The following is an 18,439-nucleotide window of genomic DNA, read 5'->3' on the forward strand; positions in this document are numbered from 1 at the left end:
CACGTGCTTCATTACTATTAAAAGATTCGGGCCCCGCGGTGTAGAGGGCAACGCGTCCGCCTGTCACTCGGCGGCCCCGGGTTCGTTTCCCGGCCAGGTCAGGGACTTTTAATTGTAATGATTAACATTCCTGGCCTGGGGACTGGTTGTTTGTGACGTCCTTATTCTTCCTTTCCTCACACACAACATCCACACTACCGCCATTCCAATTACACGCAGATTTTGCCAGTAGGGGCAAATGATCCACATGGGGCGACGCCCCGAACAATTAGCACTGTGAAAAAAATATCATTAATGAGATTCCGAATACCACTTTTCATGTCTGTACTTCAGTAACACCTTCAGTTTTGTAGATAAATGTATACTCATAAAAAATAATTCAACTTCTTCTTCTTCTATACTTCTTTCCACCCCTCTCCCGCCTTGGGTGGACTTTCCGAAGACAAAAAATACGTGTTTCTTTATTCTGAAATGAAATTCAAAATACCAACTATCACGTCTGTAACAGCTTCAGTTTTTCAGAGAGAGTATCCTCATATACATATTTCAACTCCTTATTTACTTATTTTCAAACCCACACCCCTTACATCGATTTTCCGAAAAAATAAGCAAATGCTTGTTCTTTGTTTATTTTCAAAGGAGATTCTAAATACTAATTTTCACGTCTGTAACATCTTCATTTTTTGAGATATAAGTATCCTCATAAAAGTAGTTCAACTCCTTTTTCACCCTCCCCCTGTCCGACTCGTTGGCTGAATGGTCAGCGTACTGGCTCGTACGGGTTCGATTCCCGGTAGGGTCGGGGATTTTAACCTTAATTGGTTAATTCCAATGGCCCAGGGACTGGGTGTTTGTGCTGTCCCCAACATTCCTGCAACTCACACACCACACATAACACTATCCTCCACCACAATAACACGCAGTTACCTACTCATGGCAGATGCCGTCCACCCTCATCGGAGGGTCTGCCTTACAAGGGCTGCACTCGGCTAGAAATAGCCACACGAAATTATTATACCCTCCCCCTTCCTACCTGTTAAGTTGATTCCCCCCTCCCCAAAAGCGCGTGTTTCTTTATTTTCAAAGGAGATTCCAAATACTAATTTTCACGTCTTTAAAATCTTTAGTTCTTGAGATATAAGAATCCTCAAACCAAGAATTCAACTAACTTTTCAATTCATTCACCCCCTTAAGTGGATTTTCCGAAGAAAAAAGAACACGTGTTTCTTTACCTTGAAAGAAGAATCCAAATACAAATGTTCATGCCTCTTAACATCTTCAGATTTTGAGATATAACTATCCTCATAGAAATAATTCAACTCCTTGTTCAGCCCAGCCAGTTAAGTTGATTCAACCCCCTCCCCCCGTCCAAAAATGCGTGTTCCTTTATTTCTAAAGGAAATTCCAAATGCAAATTTCCACGTGTGTAACCTCAAGTATTTGAGATATAAGTTTCTCCATAAAAATAATTAAATTTTCACACTTCATTTCACACTCCCCGCTTAAGTGAATTTTCCAAAAACCAAAAATACTTGTTTTTTATTTATAAAGGAGTTTCTAAATTCCAATTATCACGACTGTACCATCTTCAGTTTTCAGATACCGGTATATGTATCCTCATAAAAAGGAATTAAACTCCATTTTCACCAACCAAGCTCCCAAGTTGATTTCACCCAAATATGCGTGTTTCTTTATTTTTAAATGCGATTCCAAATACTAATTTTTACGTCTGCAACATCTTTAGTTTTTGAGATATAAGTATCCTCATACAAAGAATTCAACTAATTTTTGAATTAATTCACCCCCTTAAGTGGATTTTCCAAAGACAAAAGATTACATGTATCTTTACATTGAAAGAAAATTCCAAATACAAATGTACATGTCCGTAACACCTTCAGTTTTTGATATATAAATATCCTCATGAAAGGAATTCAACTCCTTTTTCACTTTACCCTCGCCCGTTAAGTTGGTTTCTCCCCACCCAAAAAATGCGTGTTTCTTTATTTTTGAAGGAGATTCCAAATACCAGTTTCCACGTCTGTAACCTTTAGTTTTGAGATATAGGTTTCCCCAGAATAAGAATTCATTTTTTTCACTTCCTTTCATACTCCCCGCTAAAGTGAATTTTCCAAAAACAAACAGTACCCGTTTCTTTCAAAGATCTTCCAAATACGAACTATCACGACTGTAACATCTTCAGTTTTTGAGATATATGCATCCTTGTAAAAGGAATTCATCTCCGTTTTCATCCCCCCTTACCAAGTTGATTCCCCCCAAAAAAGTGCGTGAGTATTTTAAAGGAGATTCCAAATACCAGTTTTCACGTTTGTCGTATCTTCAGATTTTTTGAACACATATATATATATTCTCATACAAATAATTCAATTTATTTTTCAGTTCTTTCACCTCCCCCCTCGTTAAATTTTTTTTTCGAAAACGAAAGAATACGTGTTTCTTTATTTTTAAAGGAGATTCTAAATACCAGTTTTCACGTCTGCAACGTTTTAAGGTTTTGAGATATACTGTAGATATGCTAATTTTCAAAATTCGCCCCCTTTTTCAGTTCCCCTTAAGTGGATTTTCCGAAAAAAATATGTTTCTTTACTTTTACAAGAAATCCCAAATACCAGTTTTCAAATCTGTATGTTACGTGTCTGAGATAATTTTCAGATATAGTCTTTCTAAAAATTCATCCCGTCTGTCACCCCTGTTCACCCCCTATTCATCGGATTATCCCAAAACAAAAATTACGTGTTTCTGTATTTTTAAAGGATATTCAATATACCAATTTTCATTTCTGTAACATCTTCAGTTTTTGAGATATAACTCTCCTCATAAAAGGTGTTCAACTCATTTTCCCCCTTTTTACCCCCCCCCTTAATGAGGGTTTTCCGAAAACAAAAAAATTCATGTTTCTGTTTTTTTAAAGGAGATTCCAAATACCAATTTTTACTTCTGTAAACTTTTAAGTTTTTGAGATATAGATATCCTCATTTTAAAAAGTCATCCCCTTTTTCACCCCCTTAGCGACGGGGTATCCGAAAATCCTCCCTTAGCGACCACCTACATGTTAATATGAATGTATCTCCAAACTTTCATTTCTTTATGTCCAGTAGTTTGGGCTCGGCGATGATGAATCACTCAGTCACTCAGTCAGTCAGGACATGTTATTTTATATTTATAGGTTGGGCTAATGGTGATATATTTCTCTCACATAAGGAATAGAAGAAAAGTACCCTTCCGGAAGCTATGCACGCGAAATACTGTGGTTAACGGCTGACATCCTTCTGGAAGGATGCTTGCAAATATCAAATATAGACTACCAGTTATCTTTGTGTACTCACGTATGACCAGTTGGTCTGTATAAGGCACATTCTGAATCGCCTGAACAGTGGTCATTTCTATAAAATAATGCTAATATTATGCAAATATACTCACCCATCTATGACTAGGCGCGTCAAATTTTCAATTTTCAGCAACTTGCACTTTTGAACTTCCTTCCAAGAAAGCCGTGTCAACAATGAACGCTGTTAGGTGCCTATTCTGATAGAATTTGTTATTTAGGCAAGGTAAACATACGCGAATTCATTCTATACTTGAAAAACATATACAACAAATGAATATTTTCGCACCTCTGCACAAATCCTTCTGGAAGGAATTGCTGTAATTGCTTTCACGACCTTCTCCGAAGGTCCTCTCCGTAGAAATGTTCACACCCGACTTTTTTCCAGTACTAAACTTGTAAGATAGCATTTTATTTTTCGCATAAAGAAACTCATTTCTCTAAAATAAGTCACTTTTCTGAGTTAATGCCGAACTATCGGGCTCATTAAGCCCAGAATTGTTTCGCTCTATACTTGCAGTGAAACTATTCGTACCGCACGTGCGTTGTTTTCATCACATTCACTTGATTCACTGTTTGCAACTTTAGGGCATAGTTCAAAATCATAGTCATGTTTTTTTTTTTTTTTTTTGTTTTTTTTTGCGAACCAGTACAAAATAATCATCTTATTGATTTCACATCCCTAACTAGAGGATCACGTGCATCCTTTGCTCCTACTAAACAACCATGAATTCACTTGCCTCGGCAGGACAAACCAAGAGTTTTACGCATTTCACATTATATTTAATCTACGAATGCAGATCAATGTAAACATACACTAAACCCAAATTAACTCTGATGGTTAGCTATTTAAAACTTTCTTGTCACTCCGTTAGCATTAACGGCACTGGTGCTCTACATTATACCGTTAGATTGCCCATGATAGGAACAGTTTGTTTTCTGAAGAGTGAGAAAACTACACTATTGTATTCCAGTGGCCAGAAAATGTGGAAGGACAAGAAAGAGTAAGATGAAGACTATTTCTTTTTTCGTTACCTCCGAAATGATAATACGGAATGGTTAATAGGACGAGAATGAGAATGTTGAAACAGCGGTTTACAGAACTTCTATCATGTGCTTGTATTAATTGCATGTGTAGAAATATAGCAAAAACAGACAAACAAGCATGATTTTAAGCCTTAAGCCATTACTTTATAAGAAGATAGGAATATTCCGAATAATATTAATCTTTCTTTCTTTTTTTGTTTCGAAGGAAAGGTGCCGAAACTGCGTACTGCCACAAGAGAAAACACTGAATATTTTACAATTTGTTTGTTTTACGTCCACGGACACAGATAGGTCTTATGGCTACAATGTGATAAGAAAAGGCTAGGAGTGGGAAGGAATCGGCAGTAGCCTTAATTAAGGTACAACTCCAGCATTTGTCTAGTATGAAAATGCGAAACCACGGAAAATCACTTCAGGGCTGCCGACAGTAGGGTTCGAACCCACTATCTCCCGGATGCAAGATCACAGTTGCGCGCCCCTAACCGCACGGCAAACTCGCCCGGTACACTGTGTTTTCTAATATATACCGGTATATAAATGATATGTGTAAAGTACTGGAATCACAGATAAGGCTATGTGAGGATAATATTATACTGTGCATTCTTTACTACTGGCTTTACGTTGCACCGACACACATAGGTCTTATGGCGGCAATGTGGTAGGAAAAGGCTAGGAGTGGGAAGGAAATGACCGTGGCCTTAATTAAGGTACAGCCCCAGCATTCGCCTGGCGTGAAAATTGGAAACCACGGAAAAGATCTTCAGTACTGCTGAAAAAGGGGTTTGAACCACTGTCTCCCGAATGCAAGCTGATAAATACATGACTCAAACAGCGTGGCCACTTGCTCGGTACTGTAGAGAGTAGTAAATAAATTTCAGGATTGCGAGTGTCTACAAGAAGACGTAGACTAAGTTGTGAGATGGACAGCGGAGAATGGTATGATGGTGAATGGGATGAAAAGTCAAGTTGTAAGTTTCACCAAGAGGAAAAAGTCCTCTCAGTTTTAATTATTGTGTTGATGGGGTGAGAGTACCTCATGGGGAACAGTGTATGTACCTAGGTGTTAATATAAGAAATGACCTTCATTGGGGTTAATCATATTAACGAAGTAGATCACAGGGTTATGAGAGTATTTAGCGGTTGTAGTAAGGATGTAAAGGAGAGGGCAATGTAAGTCTCTGGTAAGATCCCAACTGGAGTATGGTTCCAGTATATGGGACCCTCACCAGGATTACTTGGTTCAACAACTGGACAAAATCCAAAGTAAAGCAGCTCGATTTGTTCTGGGTGATTTCCGACAAAATGTAGCGTTACAAAAATGTTGCAAAGTTTGGGCTTGGAAGACTTGGGAGAAAGAAGACGACCTGCTCGACTAAGTGGTATGTTCCAAACTGTCAGTGGAGAGATGGCGTGGAATGACATCAGTAGACGAATAAGTTTGAGTGGTGTCTTTAAAAGTAGGAAAGATCACAATATGAAGATAAAGTTCGAATTCAAGAAGACAAATTGGGGCAAATATTCCTTTATACGAAGGGGAGATAAGGATCGGAATAACTCACCAAGGGAGATGTTCAATAAATTTTCAATTTCTTTGTAATCATTATTTTAAGAAACGGCTAGGAAAATAACAGATAGGGAATCTGACACCTGGACGAATGCCCTAAATGCAGATCAATAGTGACTGATTGATTGAAAGAATCTCCTGTCGATATTCGTCTAGAATTTTATAATGCCGGGCTGAGTGGCTCAGACAGTTGAGGTGCTGGCCTTCTGACCCCAACCTGGCAGGTTCGATCCTGGCTCAGTCCGGTGGTATGTGAAGGTGCTCAAATACGTCAGCCTCGTGTCGGTATTTTTACTTACACGTAAAATAACTCCTGCAGGCCAAAATTCTGGCACCTCGGCGTCTCCGAAAACCGTAAAAGAGTAGTTAGTGGGACGTAAAACAAATAACATTATTATTATTATTATTATTATTATTATTATTATTATTATTATTATTATTATTATTATTATTATTATTATAGAATTTGATACATCTCAAATGTTCCTGCTAACACTACAGCCTATTGTCTTGTTATTCATATCACTGATGTTACTTACCATCCACTACCGAATATCGTGTCCGACTCGTTGGCCGAATGGTCAGCGCACTGTACTTCGGTTCAGAGGGTCCCGGGTTCGATTCCCGGCCGGGTCGGGGATTTTAACCTTCATTGGTTGATTCCAATGGCCCGGGGGCTGGGTGTTTGTACTGTCCCCAACATCCCTGCAACTCACACACCACACACAACACTATCCTCCACCACAATAACTCGCAGTTACCTACACATGGCAGATGCCGCCCACCCTCATCGGAGGGTCTGCCTTACAAGGGCTGCACTCGGCTATAAATAGCCACACGAAATTATTATTATATATCGAATATCGTCACAAGATTGTAAAAATATTTTTACTTCATTATCATTAGTGTGTGTGTGTGTGTGTGTGTGTGTGTGTGTGTGTGTGTGTGTGTGTGTGTGCATCGAGGATAGGAAAGAAGATAGCAGAGACGAAAAGGTTGTTTGTGCAAATCCTGCATTAAACCTAATGCTACAATAGTAAGTAAGGTTATTACAGCTTTCTATAAACATAAACGCTTACGCCGTATGCCACAGCATTTATTATGTATTTACCATCTGTTTTTCTATCAACGTACATGTTTTGGAGATGAATTTCTTGGGGAAGATAGTGAGAGGGGGACCTAGAACAAGGTGGATAGAGGTGTGAAAGAAGAAGAAACGTGGACTGGGACAAAATGATGGACGGAGAGAGGGAGATGGAGATGTTCCTTAATGCCTCGACCTGGCAGGAGCTGGATAAGGGCAAAGGAGGAGGATTATGATCTTTTCTCCTTTTAAAAGCTCCACTCAAGCTTCTTCGCCTACTAACGTCATTCCACGTCGGTGACAGCTCGGAACATACCACTTAGTCGAGCTGCGTGAATTGACTACGCAGTATGAGTCGTGAACCTCTAAGCGACAGACGTCACTGGGGCCTAAGAACGAATAACTGATGTTTCAGGTGTAGCTGTTGCTATTAGTTCTGTTTCATATTTGAAACAGCCCGTTCGCTTAGCGATTGTGAACCCTAACAACCAGTGTACCTGATTGAAACCAGGCCGGGCTGAGTGGCGCATAATGTGAAACGGCCTTCTGAACCCAAGTTCCCGGCTTAGTGCAGTGCTAGCCTCGTATCGGCATATTTACGTGAACGTAAAAGGAACTCCTGCACCTCGGTGTCTTTGAAATACGTAAAATGTGATTCATACCAATAATTTTATTATCTTCTAGGATTTCTTTGAGTGGGTTTTCAACTCTCTCTACTTCTTAGTGCCAGCCCCATAGCGTAGAGGTAGTATGGCTGTCTCTTACTTGGAGGCTTCGGGTTTGATTCCCGGTTGGTTAGGTATTTTAATTCTGGGCTGAGGTACTGAAACGAGATTCAAAGTGATAGGAGAGGCAGCGGACCCCGTCACAACAGTCAGGCAATACGGCTTGAGCCGTTGCATGCTGCACTCCACTATCTGCAGGTCATCTGGATGGGCAGCAGTCGTCATGGTAAGCTAGGACTAAAACAAACTGTTTCACGGGTTGTTGTGTTTGTTTTATACTTTTCAGTTTTGTTCCCAAACCTAAGGTGCCCACCATTGCAGACCAGTATTTAGCCTCAATAACACAACACTGCATTTTTTTAATCAATGAAGTAACAAGAAGGTACCTGATTTATAGCAACTAGGCCATTCTGATTTCGAATGTGTCATCCATGTATTTCCATCACCCTCATTTCTTTAGATATGGTACCCTTTATTATTAAACTTATTGTATTACTTCACGGATTTTTTGGCCACCCCTGACTACTGTAAAATTCGGAAGTTATTGATCTATTATACAAACATATAAACATTAAATACAGAATATTTAGTACATTACCTTTAGACTCTGGATCCTTAAGCATTTTGATAACTATTTTTGTGCGAGTTTCTTTTATTCGTACGTGGATTTGCAGAAGAAACCATCAATGGTCGCCCATCATAGAGGGATTCCATCTACCTTGATATCTGTTCTATTTGTAGTATATCTTGATGGAAACGTTCCCCTTGCTCGCAGCTAACTGCACCCAAATTCTTAGGAAATAATTCTAAGTGTAAAAGAAAATGAATTTTAATTACGTCCTACATCATAAGTTTCTGTAAATATTTAAAACATCATTGATAAGTAGGGTATATCACTATTTTGTTCTTTTTTGTTTCATGGGAACCCACTCACCACTTAAGATAACCACGTAGCAAGTTCTGCTGCATCCAGCATAGAATCAAATTTTGGAATTTTGTTCATTAATTTCACAAAATTTTTCATCAGCCTCATTTTTATATATAAAGGAGGAATGTACACATTTAAACGGTTCATCAATATATTTTGGTTTATATTATGCTTTCCTGGTTCGAGCTCTTCTCCTTTGGGCCACTCCTTAACAACGTAGTAACCCTACTGTCCCACAGGCACACCAAAAAACATAATTTTGTGAAACCACTCTGTAATCGTAGGAAAAGTCCAATAACATTTAAATCACCACAAATAAGCCAATTATTTTCTTCGTATTTAATGGATTCTAGAATCAGAGACATACTTTCATGTGTTCCCTTCATACCAACTGCATGAGCCACAGGAAATGATGGCAGTCCATTGCCATTGTGAAGTAACACAGCCTTCAAATTAATTTTCGAAGAATGATACATAAACGTCAGTCTAAATTATTGTACACAATGTTTAGTTTCGGCATCAAACCATTCACTCCACAACAAACGCAGAACGAACCATCTTCCCTGATATTTGCTCATGGGTCTTATTTCGAAAAGAAGGTAACTTTCGTGCCCTTTTACAGTAAATTACACCCCTTAAGTCTTGAAGTCCTGAGTTCAGCATCTTGCTTTCACAGGCGTAAGTCACGCACTAGGTCATTTCGTTCGTTTAGTGGAGGGAAATGTGGTTTTCTTTCTTCCTCAGGACTGTAAGATGAATCGATTGATATTGAGGCCATTACACCGTTTTCTGAATCGTTATCCTATGATTCTGAACGTTCTTGCCAATATGAAGGAGCTAACAGTGTTGGTTCTTAATTACCATGGAGTACTGGTCTGATGGCTGATAACAAATGGCGGTATGAGATTCTCCGTTTATTTTTGTGAAAAATCTATTATTATTTGCTTATGCAGAAATAGCAATCAACGATATGATTCGCTTGCTTTCGTCATAACATGTGAACTACAAAAGGCATATGCTGTTTCTCCCCTTTTAGCCACTTAAAGAGTTTTACATAGTGCCTGTTGTATGCGGTCAGTCGAAATACGGGCGATATGCAGTCTTCTGCAGTTTTGTAATAGGTTTCCTTCGGTTACTAGTTGTGAATTCTCCACATATATGAAATAAAAACAGTGCGGGGAAATAATGCACCCACGTCTGTGCTGCTTCGTTGTGTTTAAGCGTAAATACACAGCAAAACGTGAAAATTCAAAACTTTGTATGCAAAAGCTAGATACTACCACTACTGTTTAAACAGAGATACTAGCTAATGGAAATGTTGAGAAACAAACTTCATACTCAAACAGTTTCTATAAACACAGCTTTAGTCATCGGCTTTAAATAAGATTAACGGTTCTAATCTCATCAAAATTAAAAAGGAATATTTTTTGCAGCGGTGAACAGAAACAACAGTATCTCATTTTCCTGACGTGATAGAAACATTCTGTTTTCAGCAACGTAATCAGCACATAAAATACACCTTCCCAGTTTCCAAAATCCTTGTTAAGTTGTAAAATCATCATAATAATGATATTTGTTTAACGTCCGTTCTGTCTGCTGTAAGATACGCTGCCATATCTCTACTTTGTTCCCAGTATTTTATAAACGTGTTGTTGTATACCAACTATACGGAATCGAAACTTCCTTAAAAACCAAGGAGTTTGGAAAGGATTGATCCCACACCCTTGCGACCAGAAGCCGACGATTACCTGGTAGCTTCACTAAGGGCGACATCTGCTCTTCACATTCATGCAGAGGCTACTATGGTAAATCCAAAACCACAGTGACACCCACTTGATTTTGATTTCTCAGTACAGCTGCTAATGTTAGTGTAGTCTAGAGTTAAGTGTATGATGCCTCTATATCATGGACAATGTAGGGAGCTTAATTCCTTCGACTGCCTACATAATGTTACGTATCAACCCTGTCGTAGCGCCATTCGGTATTTTCTTGAGGGAACATGTGAGGTAACTGGAAGCTCCCAGCCTGAGGGCATGTTGACAGCCTCTCCCCCCAATTGTTTTCTTTCTCTGGTTTCCCCGTGCATATTCTGGAACATGAAACGGGAATGTTCCGTCTCTAGCCGAGCCCTGAATATTTTAATACCCCATCATCAGGATATAAAGTGGAAGCTAGCCGCGAGCGATGAGTGAGTATTGGAGTTCGGTAGCTGGACTGGGGCGGCATTAGTGTGTGTCCCGTCGGAGTCAGAGTACCGTCGTGTTCTGAGGGGAGTACTCTCTGTGTACTGCCTTGGAGTACTGTGTGTGCACTACCGCGGACTGTAGATCGTCGTGGAGTCAGTATGTGGAGCAGCTGTCGTGAGTAGGGACGGAGCAGTGTTAATTGCCGTTGTTGTGAGGAATATTGTGGAGCTGGTTAGCACTGTTGAGTTGTCGCTGTTGTGTCACCGCTGTTAAGTTGTCAGTGTTGAGTAGTTCACTGTGCTTGAACGTGAGGTTGGTTTAATTTCTCTGGAGTCGAACAAAGGAACAGTCATCGAGTGTCGTGGGGATCAGCAGCTCTGTGTTCACACCAATCTGCGTGCAGCTGCAGTGAGCGAGGTGGCTTAAGCATGCAGAAGCAAACTTGAAAGGTGAATGAAGCCTGTCAGTAAGATTAGTGGTTGAATGGAATTTCGTGCGCGCGCGCGCGCGTGTGTGTGTGTGTGTGTGTGTGTGTGTGTGTGTGTACTTCTGGGGAAGTCCTAGAATTAAAGTAGATTGATAAAACAGACAGTCTTTTCTTCGTAATAATAATAATAATAATAATAATAATAATAATAATAATAATAATAATAATAATAATAATAATAATAATAATATTTATTCTGTTTCAGCAAACCCAGGACTGCTTTACCTGGGCTACCATTGAAGAAACTTAGGTAAGTATGTAATTCTAAATGTTTTACTCAATCATGTTGTGTTAATTGAAACCTGCTCTGTGTACTTTAATGTCAGTAGCTTTAGGGCCCTTGGTAACACGTATGCAGACCTGAATTTAAAACAGAGTACACCGAGCGAATTGGTTAGGATCGCGTAGCCGTGAGCTTGCATTCCGGAGATAGTGGGTTCGAACCTCACTCTCGGCTGACCTGAAGATCGTTTTCCGTGGTTTCCTATTTTCACACCAGGTAAATTCTGGGGCTGTACCTTAATTAAGGCTATAGTCGCTTCCCTCTCACTCCTAGCCCTTTCCTATCCCATCTTCACCATAAAACTTACCCATGTTGGTGTGACATAAACAAAAATTGTAGACAAAGTACCTTTGTTTTCATTACCTCGCAGGATATAATTGGTAATAGGCTAAATTATCTAGCTGGTATGCGGAGAAAATCATTGACTCGTTACCGAACAAGTTAACTCATTACGTTGCAGCACGGCCAGTTATGGTTGCCAGCTCTGAGCTAGCGACACAGATGGGTTCGAATACCCCTTCGACTATCTTCGAATCTATTTTCCGTGGTTTCCCATTTCAGCTCCAGAAAAATTACGGAATGATGGCTCTTTCAAGGCCACAGCCACTTCCTTCCCATGATATTAAACGGCGTATGGCTTTTAGTGCCGGGAGTGTCCGAGGACAAGTTCGGCTCGCCAGATGCAAGTCTTTTGATTTGAAGCCCGTAGGCGACCTGCGCGTCGTAATGAGGATGAAATGATGATGAAGACGAAACATACACCCGTCCCCCGTGCCTGCGGAATTAAAACCAATTACGGTTAAAATTCCCGACCCTGTCAGGAAACGAACCCGGGAACCCTGTGCCCAAAGGCCAGCACGTTAACCATTTAGCCATGGAGCCGAACACTCCTTCCCATTCTTAACCCGTATGATTACACTTACACCCACAGGCAACACCCTCGCACAACAGTACATTTACCTCACCCCCACGATTACTGAGAAAAGCAACTCCGGGCACTAAAAGCCATCAGCTAAAAGAAAAGACTCCTAGTTTTTTTTTTTTTTTTTTTTTTTTTTTGCTATTTGCTTTACGTCGCACCGATACACATAGGTCTTACGGCGACGATGGGATAGGAAAGGCCTACGAAGTGGAAGGAAGAGGCCATTGCCTTAATTAAGGTACAGCCCCGGCAAAAGACTCCTTTATTATTCGAGAGAAATACAATGCATGGCTAGTATAAACACGGGTAATTTCCCTTCTATATACTATTATTATCTAGCACGCCCGTACAAAAGAGATTTCGAAGACGACAGGCGTCCATTACTACTTAGTAAAAGAGGTAAACGATCGGTGTATGGCTTACTTGTACCTCTGTTAACACAAGATCACTTCCTTGCAGCAGACTATAACGCGTTCAGTACATAGCAAGGGCATGCTAGTTCATTAACATGGAAAATGAGACCAAATCTAAATCTTGCATATCCTGGAAATAGTTATATGTGAATACATAGCCTATGTCGGGATGGTAGCTAAAACATAGGTCGCGGCCTCTTTCTTATCAGCCATAGTACCAATTAATTACGGATATGATTTCATGCACATCTAATACCCGTAGCGCTTACCAAACAACAGAAATAAAAGTTTCTTTTTGCTAGTGGCTTTACGTCGCTCCGATACAGATAGATCTTATGGCGACGATGGGATAGGAAAGGCCTGGGAGTTAGAAGAAAGCGGCCGTGGTTTTAATTAAGGTGCAGCCCCAGCATTTTCCTGGTGTGAAAATGGGAAACTACGGAAAACCATCTTCAGGGCTACCGACAGTAGGATTCGAACCCACTATCTCCCGGATGGAAACTCACAGATGGCCAACTCGCCCGGTGAAATAACAGTAGTGCTATTGATAACGAATAATAAGTTCTCATAGTTAAACATATTTTGATCTCACCGATTGAGAATATCAATTGCAAGTATTCATGTCTCTCAATCGTAAAAGTAACCAGTGTTTCTTCCCAGTGTGATAGCGGGCTCGTCAGTGGAATTGCTACACCTCTCCAAGACACTGCCTAGCGCACTCTTGAGTCCCCACTGCAAATCGCCCTTGTAGCAAAATGCAGTAACAGTGCACTAGGTGGGATAGTTAGCTCCACTGGCTATATACGCCTTCCTGGGCTTTCATGATCTAAAATTAAGATGTGCACTTTGGAAAGCTGTTATGCACCTAGTGTTTTTTTCGTTAAAATTTAGTACACCACTAACTTAAATCATGAGTGGTACTAGAAAAAAGGAAGTTGGTATCAGTTTAACCCCTTATTGAAAATATAATGCAAAAGATAAGCATGCTGTTTTACGAGCCCCTTCAATGCTATTTCAAAATATGGGAAGAGAACGACGTTATCTTTAACTGGTCTGGAGATATTTCACCCTTAACTAAAGTTACTCAACATAGGATGATAATTATCATCTCACAATAATCTTTTCTAACAATTCTAATTTTTCCCATCGACAGGTATACTGCCTACACACAAATATAGTATTTCAGTATTTTTTTTTAAGCTAAGAGGTTTTCCTCTAAGGTATTACAGTGATAATGAAACTATAATTAGAAATAAATTAACTGACTGTAGAAAGACAAGGAAATTTAAATGTTACAATGGCTACTCATACATCACTGCAAGGTCGCGAAGCGAACTGGCTACGAGGTACAGGTTACGTAGCAGTGAGTTTTCATTCGGGAGGTTGTGGGTTCGAACCCCACCGTGGGCAGCCCTGAAGATGCACCTTCTCTGGTTCTCACCAGGCAAATGCTGAGTCTGTACGTTAATTATGACCACCACTACGTTCCCAATACTAGCCCTTCCCATCCTTAGTTAGTGTGGCGTTAAACCACTAGCAAAAAACAAAAAAACTGCGAGGTTATTGTTCGCATGATATTAAAGTATATTCATTCTTGAAGGTGTATGGAAGGATAGAAAGTCTGTCCCGGTTAGTCTTGACAAATTTAAACTAACAGATATATTTTAACTGGCATTACATTCTGTGCGCGCACAGACTCTTGTTTGAGGTTATTCTATCTTAGAGCTAGAGAAATTATGGTTATCAGCCCATACCCTATCGGTAAGTCTGAGTACTGCCTGTGCTAAATGTTGCCGGTACTTATAACTCAGGCTGAAAAATGGGAATAAATCGATTAGAAACTATATCTATAATGAAGGAATTATTCCAGAAACCGGAGTCGTAGAAATCCATTTTAGGAAGGTTTGAAAGTGTTATTTGAACGCAGTTTATCTCCTGAATTAAAGTATAACGACCATTGTGGCAAGTCTAAGCGGACCTCTTATATGAACCTGACAAGATTTAGCGTGTCTCTGATGTCCAAATTTTGAAAGTAACTTTCCCAGTCAAATCTACATAACTGTTGAACTTTCACAACAAACATGAATATTCGGTAACATTAATTAAAAGGAATTGAACATTTCTCAACCACTGTAAAGGATACGTCTGTTTCAATTTACATTGCCTGACTAATAACGTAGCTTACGCTAAATATAGATGTTCTCTTAAATATAGTCGAACCTCTAAATCTCGAAACTCCATTACTCGAATTTTCAGTACCTAGAAATAATTTCGCCGGGCTGAGTGGCTCAGACGGTTAAGGTTCTGGCCTTCTAACCCCAACTTGGCAGGTTCGATCCTGGCTCAGTCCGGTGGTATTTGAAGGTGCTCAAATACGACAGCCCCGTGTTGGTAGATTTACTGGCACGTAAAAGAACTCCTGCTGGACTAAATTCCGGCACCTCGGTGTCTCCGAAGACCTTAAAAAGTAGTTGGTGGGACGTAAAGCAAATAGCATTATTATTATTAGAAATAATTTCAATTTCCCGGCCATCTGTTCTCTTCTTCACGTGTATCTACAACCTGTGACAATAAAGTTCGCTGTATGAAGTCAGAACAGTCGATCCGGCAACACTGGCGACACACAACGCTGCACCTGCGTAGCAGCACGTTTTGACCACCTGCTCCCAACGTTGTTGAGTTGAGCATCGTGTGTGTGCGTGTAAGATCTGTTTGACACGGTGCGTATTTAGTGCGTTGGTTCTGAACTGCGAACAGGAACATGAACGACCAAAAGATCAATGTACAGTTTTGTTTTGAGCTTGGCAAGACACTGAGAGAAACGCATGCGATGCTGGTACGTGTTTATGAAGATAAAGCACTGTCCTTGAAGTGTGTGTACGAGTGGTTCGCCCGTTTTCGAGGAGGCCAGGAAAGTGTTTCTGACAATTCCCATAGCGGAAGACCGGCGACCGCCGTCAGTGACGAAGACATTGAGAAGGTGAGGACATTAATCACGAACGATCAGCGATTAACTGTGCGCATGATAGCGGATGAACTGCAGATTAACCGTTAATCCGTGCGACAAATCGTTACCCAGAAGTTAGGGAAGAGCGAAACGTGCAATCAACTGACGATCAGAGACAGGCGCGTTTAGAGGCCTCACAGGATTTTCTCGAAACGGCAGATGCGACACCAAATTTCTTGAACTGTATTGTCACTGAGGATGAAACCTGGTGTCTCAGGTTCGACACTGAAACGAAACGGCAAAGCATGGAATGGCGTTCTCAAGGATCCCCTCGTCGGAAAAAAGTCAGAGCCTATTCCCTCGACTCAAACTCGCTTTGAAAGGAAAGAGATTTGACGATATTCCTGACATCCAACGAAACATGAATTGGCTTTTGAACACCATCCCAAAGGAAGCCTTCTTGCAAAGTTTCCAGGATATGAATCGCCGATCTCAGCAGTGCATAGTTATGGGAGGGGACTATTTCGAAAGACAGTAAGGTCACTGTCGTGCATTGTTCATCTATGTTGATAGTACAGGACTATTCACCGAACTTTATTGTCACAGGCTGTATTTCTCTATTACTCGAAATTCGATTACACGAATTTCACCATTTCTCAAAGCAGAAGTTTCCTCTATAGAAGCTAAAAATATTCTGTAACTTGAATTTTGTACAACATTAATTGTTCAATACAGCATTTAAGGTTGTGTGTTATTGTTCCTTAACGTACTACAGTATTTCTTACCAACAGACTAGCGGCTTATTTATCCACCCCTGGTGCGTTGACCATTAGCAGTTGGAGTTATATGAACCCTTTTCTGGATCGTCACTAGACCAGACGTTAAGTGCACGCACTTTTCTTCGATCCCACATGTACAGTAAGTGGAATATAAATGTTTTTACAGCAGTAACTGTTGTTGAAACCTACGTGGAAGAAAATGAACTTGAGGCTAAGAAAACAGAAGAACATAAGGATTTTTCCCAAGTTGTTAACGGAGTTATGTTTCATCTTTCTCTATTGTATGTATCTGTTTCAAATACTTGTTATAATAATCGTTTTAATTAAAATGTCAAAACACTTCGAGTTTGCTTGTATATGATTAAATAACTATACAACAGCATCAAGCCGTAGTTCCACGTGATTCGATCACGTGGAATCAACAAAGACGGGAATTACCTATATTTCGAAATTTCGATAACTCGAAATCAAATTCAGCTCCCGCGGTGATTCGAGATATCGAATTTCGACTGGACCACTGAAACAGAAGGTTTGTCAAGACTTTCGGTAACTTTAACATGCAATACTCAATTATCTTCTTCTCCTTCATAATCTGTTTACCCTCGTGGGTTGGCTTTTCCCTCGGACTCAGCGAGGGACATCCAACTCCACCGCCTCCAGGGCAGTGTCCTGGAGCGTGAGACATTGTGTCGGTGGATACAACTGGGGAGAATGACCAGTACCTCGCCCAGGTGGCCTCACCTGCTATGCTGAACAGAGGCCTTGCGGGCGGGATGGGAAGATTGGACGGGATAGACAAGGAAGAGGGAAGGAAGCGTCCGTGGCCTTAAGTTTGGTACCATCCCGGCATTTGCCTGGAGGAGAAGTGGGAAACCACGGAAAACCACTTCCAGGATGGCTGAGGTGGGAAGCGAACCCACCACTACTCATTTGACCTCCCGAGGCTGAGTGGACCCCGTTCCAGCCTTCGTACCACTTTTCAAATTTCTTGACAGAGCCGGGAATTGAACCTGGGCCTCCGGGGGTGGCAGCTAATCACACTAACTACTACACCACAGAGGTGGACTCAAAGACATATTACCTTTCTACAAGCAATTTCTATCATTAAAATATAAATGCTAATCGAAACCGTTTGTTAAATAAACCTTATCCTGCTTTCGTTGAGGAAGGAATGAAAACTAGTCCATATGAGCATACAATAAGTAGTCACTACTTACTCCGAAACATTGGCTGACCCAGCATTCGGGCCTTCGGTTCAGAGGGTCACGGGTTCGATTCCCGGCCGGGTCGGGGATATTAATCGCCTCTGAATTAATTCTTCTGGCTCGGAGGTGGGTGTTCGTGTTTGTCCGGACACTTTCCTCTTTATTTTCAGACAACACACTACACTACCAACCACCACATAAACACGCAATAGTGATTACATCCCTCCATATAGGGTTGGCGTCAGGAAGGGCATCTGGCCGTAAAACAAGGCCAAATCCACGTGTGCGACACAGTTCGCACCCGCGAAAAAGAAAAGGAAGAAGAAGAAAACAGTAATTATAACAAGAACTTAAATTCCATTCATAATATTAATTTATAGCAACTACGTGTTATGTGTAAATATTAAGGATAATGCGAGTTGATGCGTTTCTAGACACACGAAGAGCAACGAACTAAGTTCAGTAGCATACTCAAACAAATCATAACGCAGTGCCGCATTCAGTAAAACAACTAAATTACGTCCAG

Source organism: Anabrus simplex, chromosome 2 (genome assembly GCF_040414725.1).
Source record: "Anabrus simplex isolate iqAnaSimp1 chromosome 2, ASM4041472v1, whole genome shotgun sequence".
In the NCBI taxonomy this organism is placed as follows: Eukaryota; Metazoa; Arthropoda; class Insecta; order Orthoptera; family Tettigoniidae; genus Anabrus; species Anabrus simplex.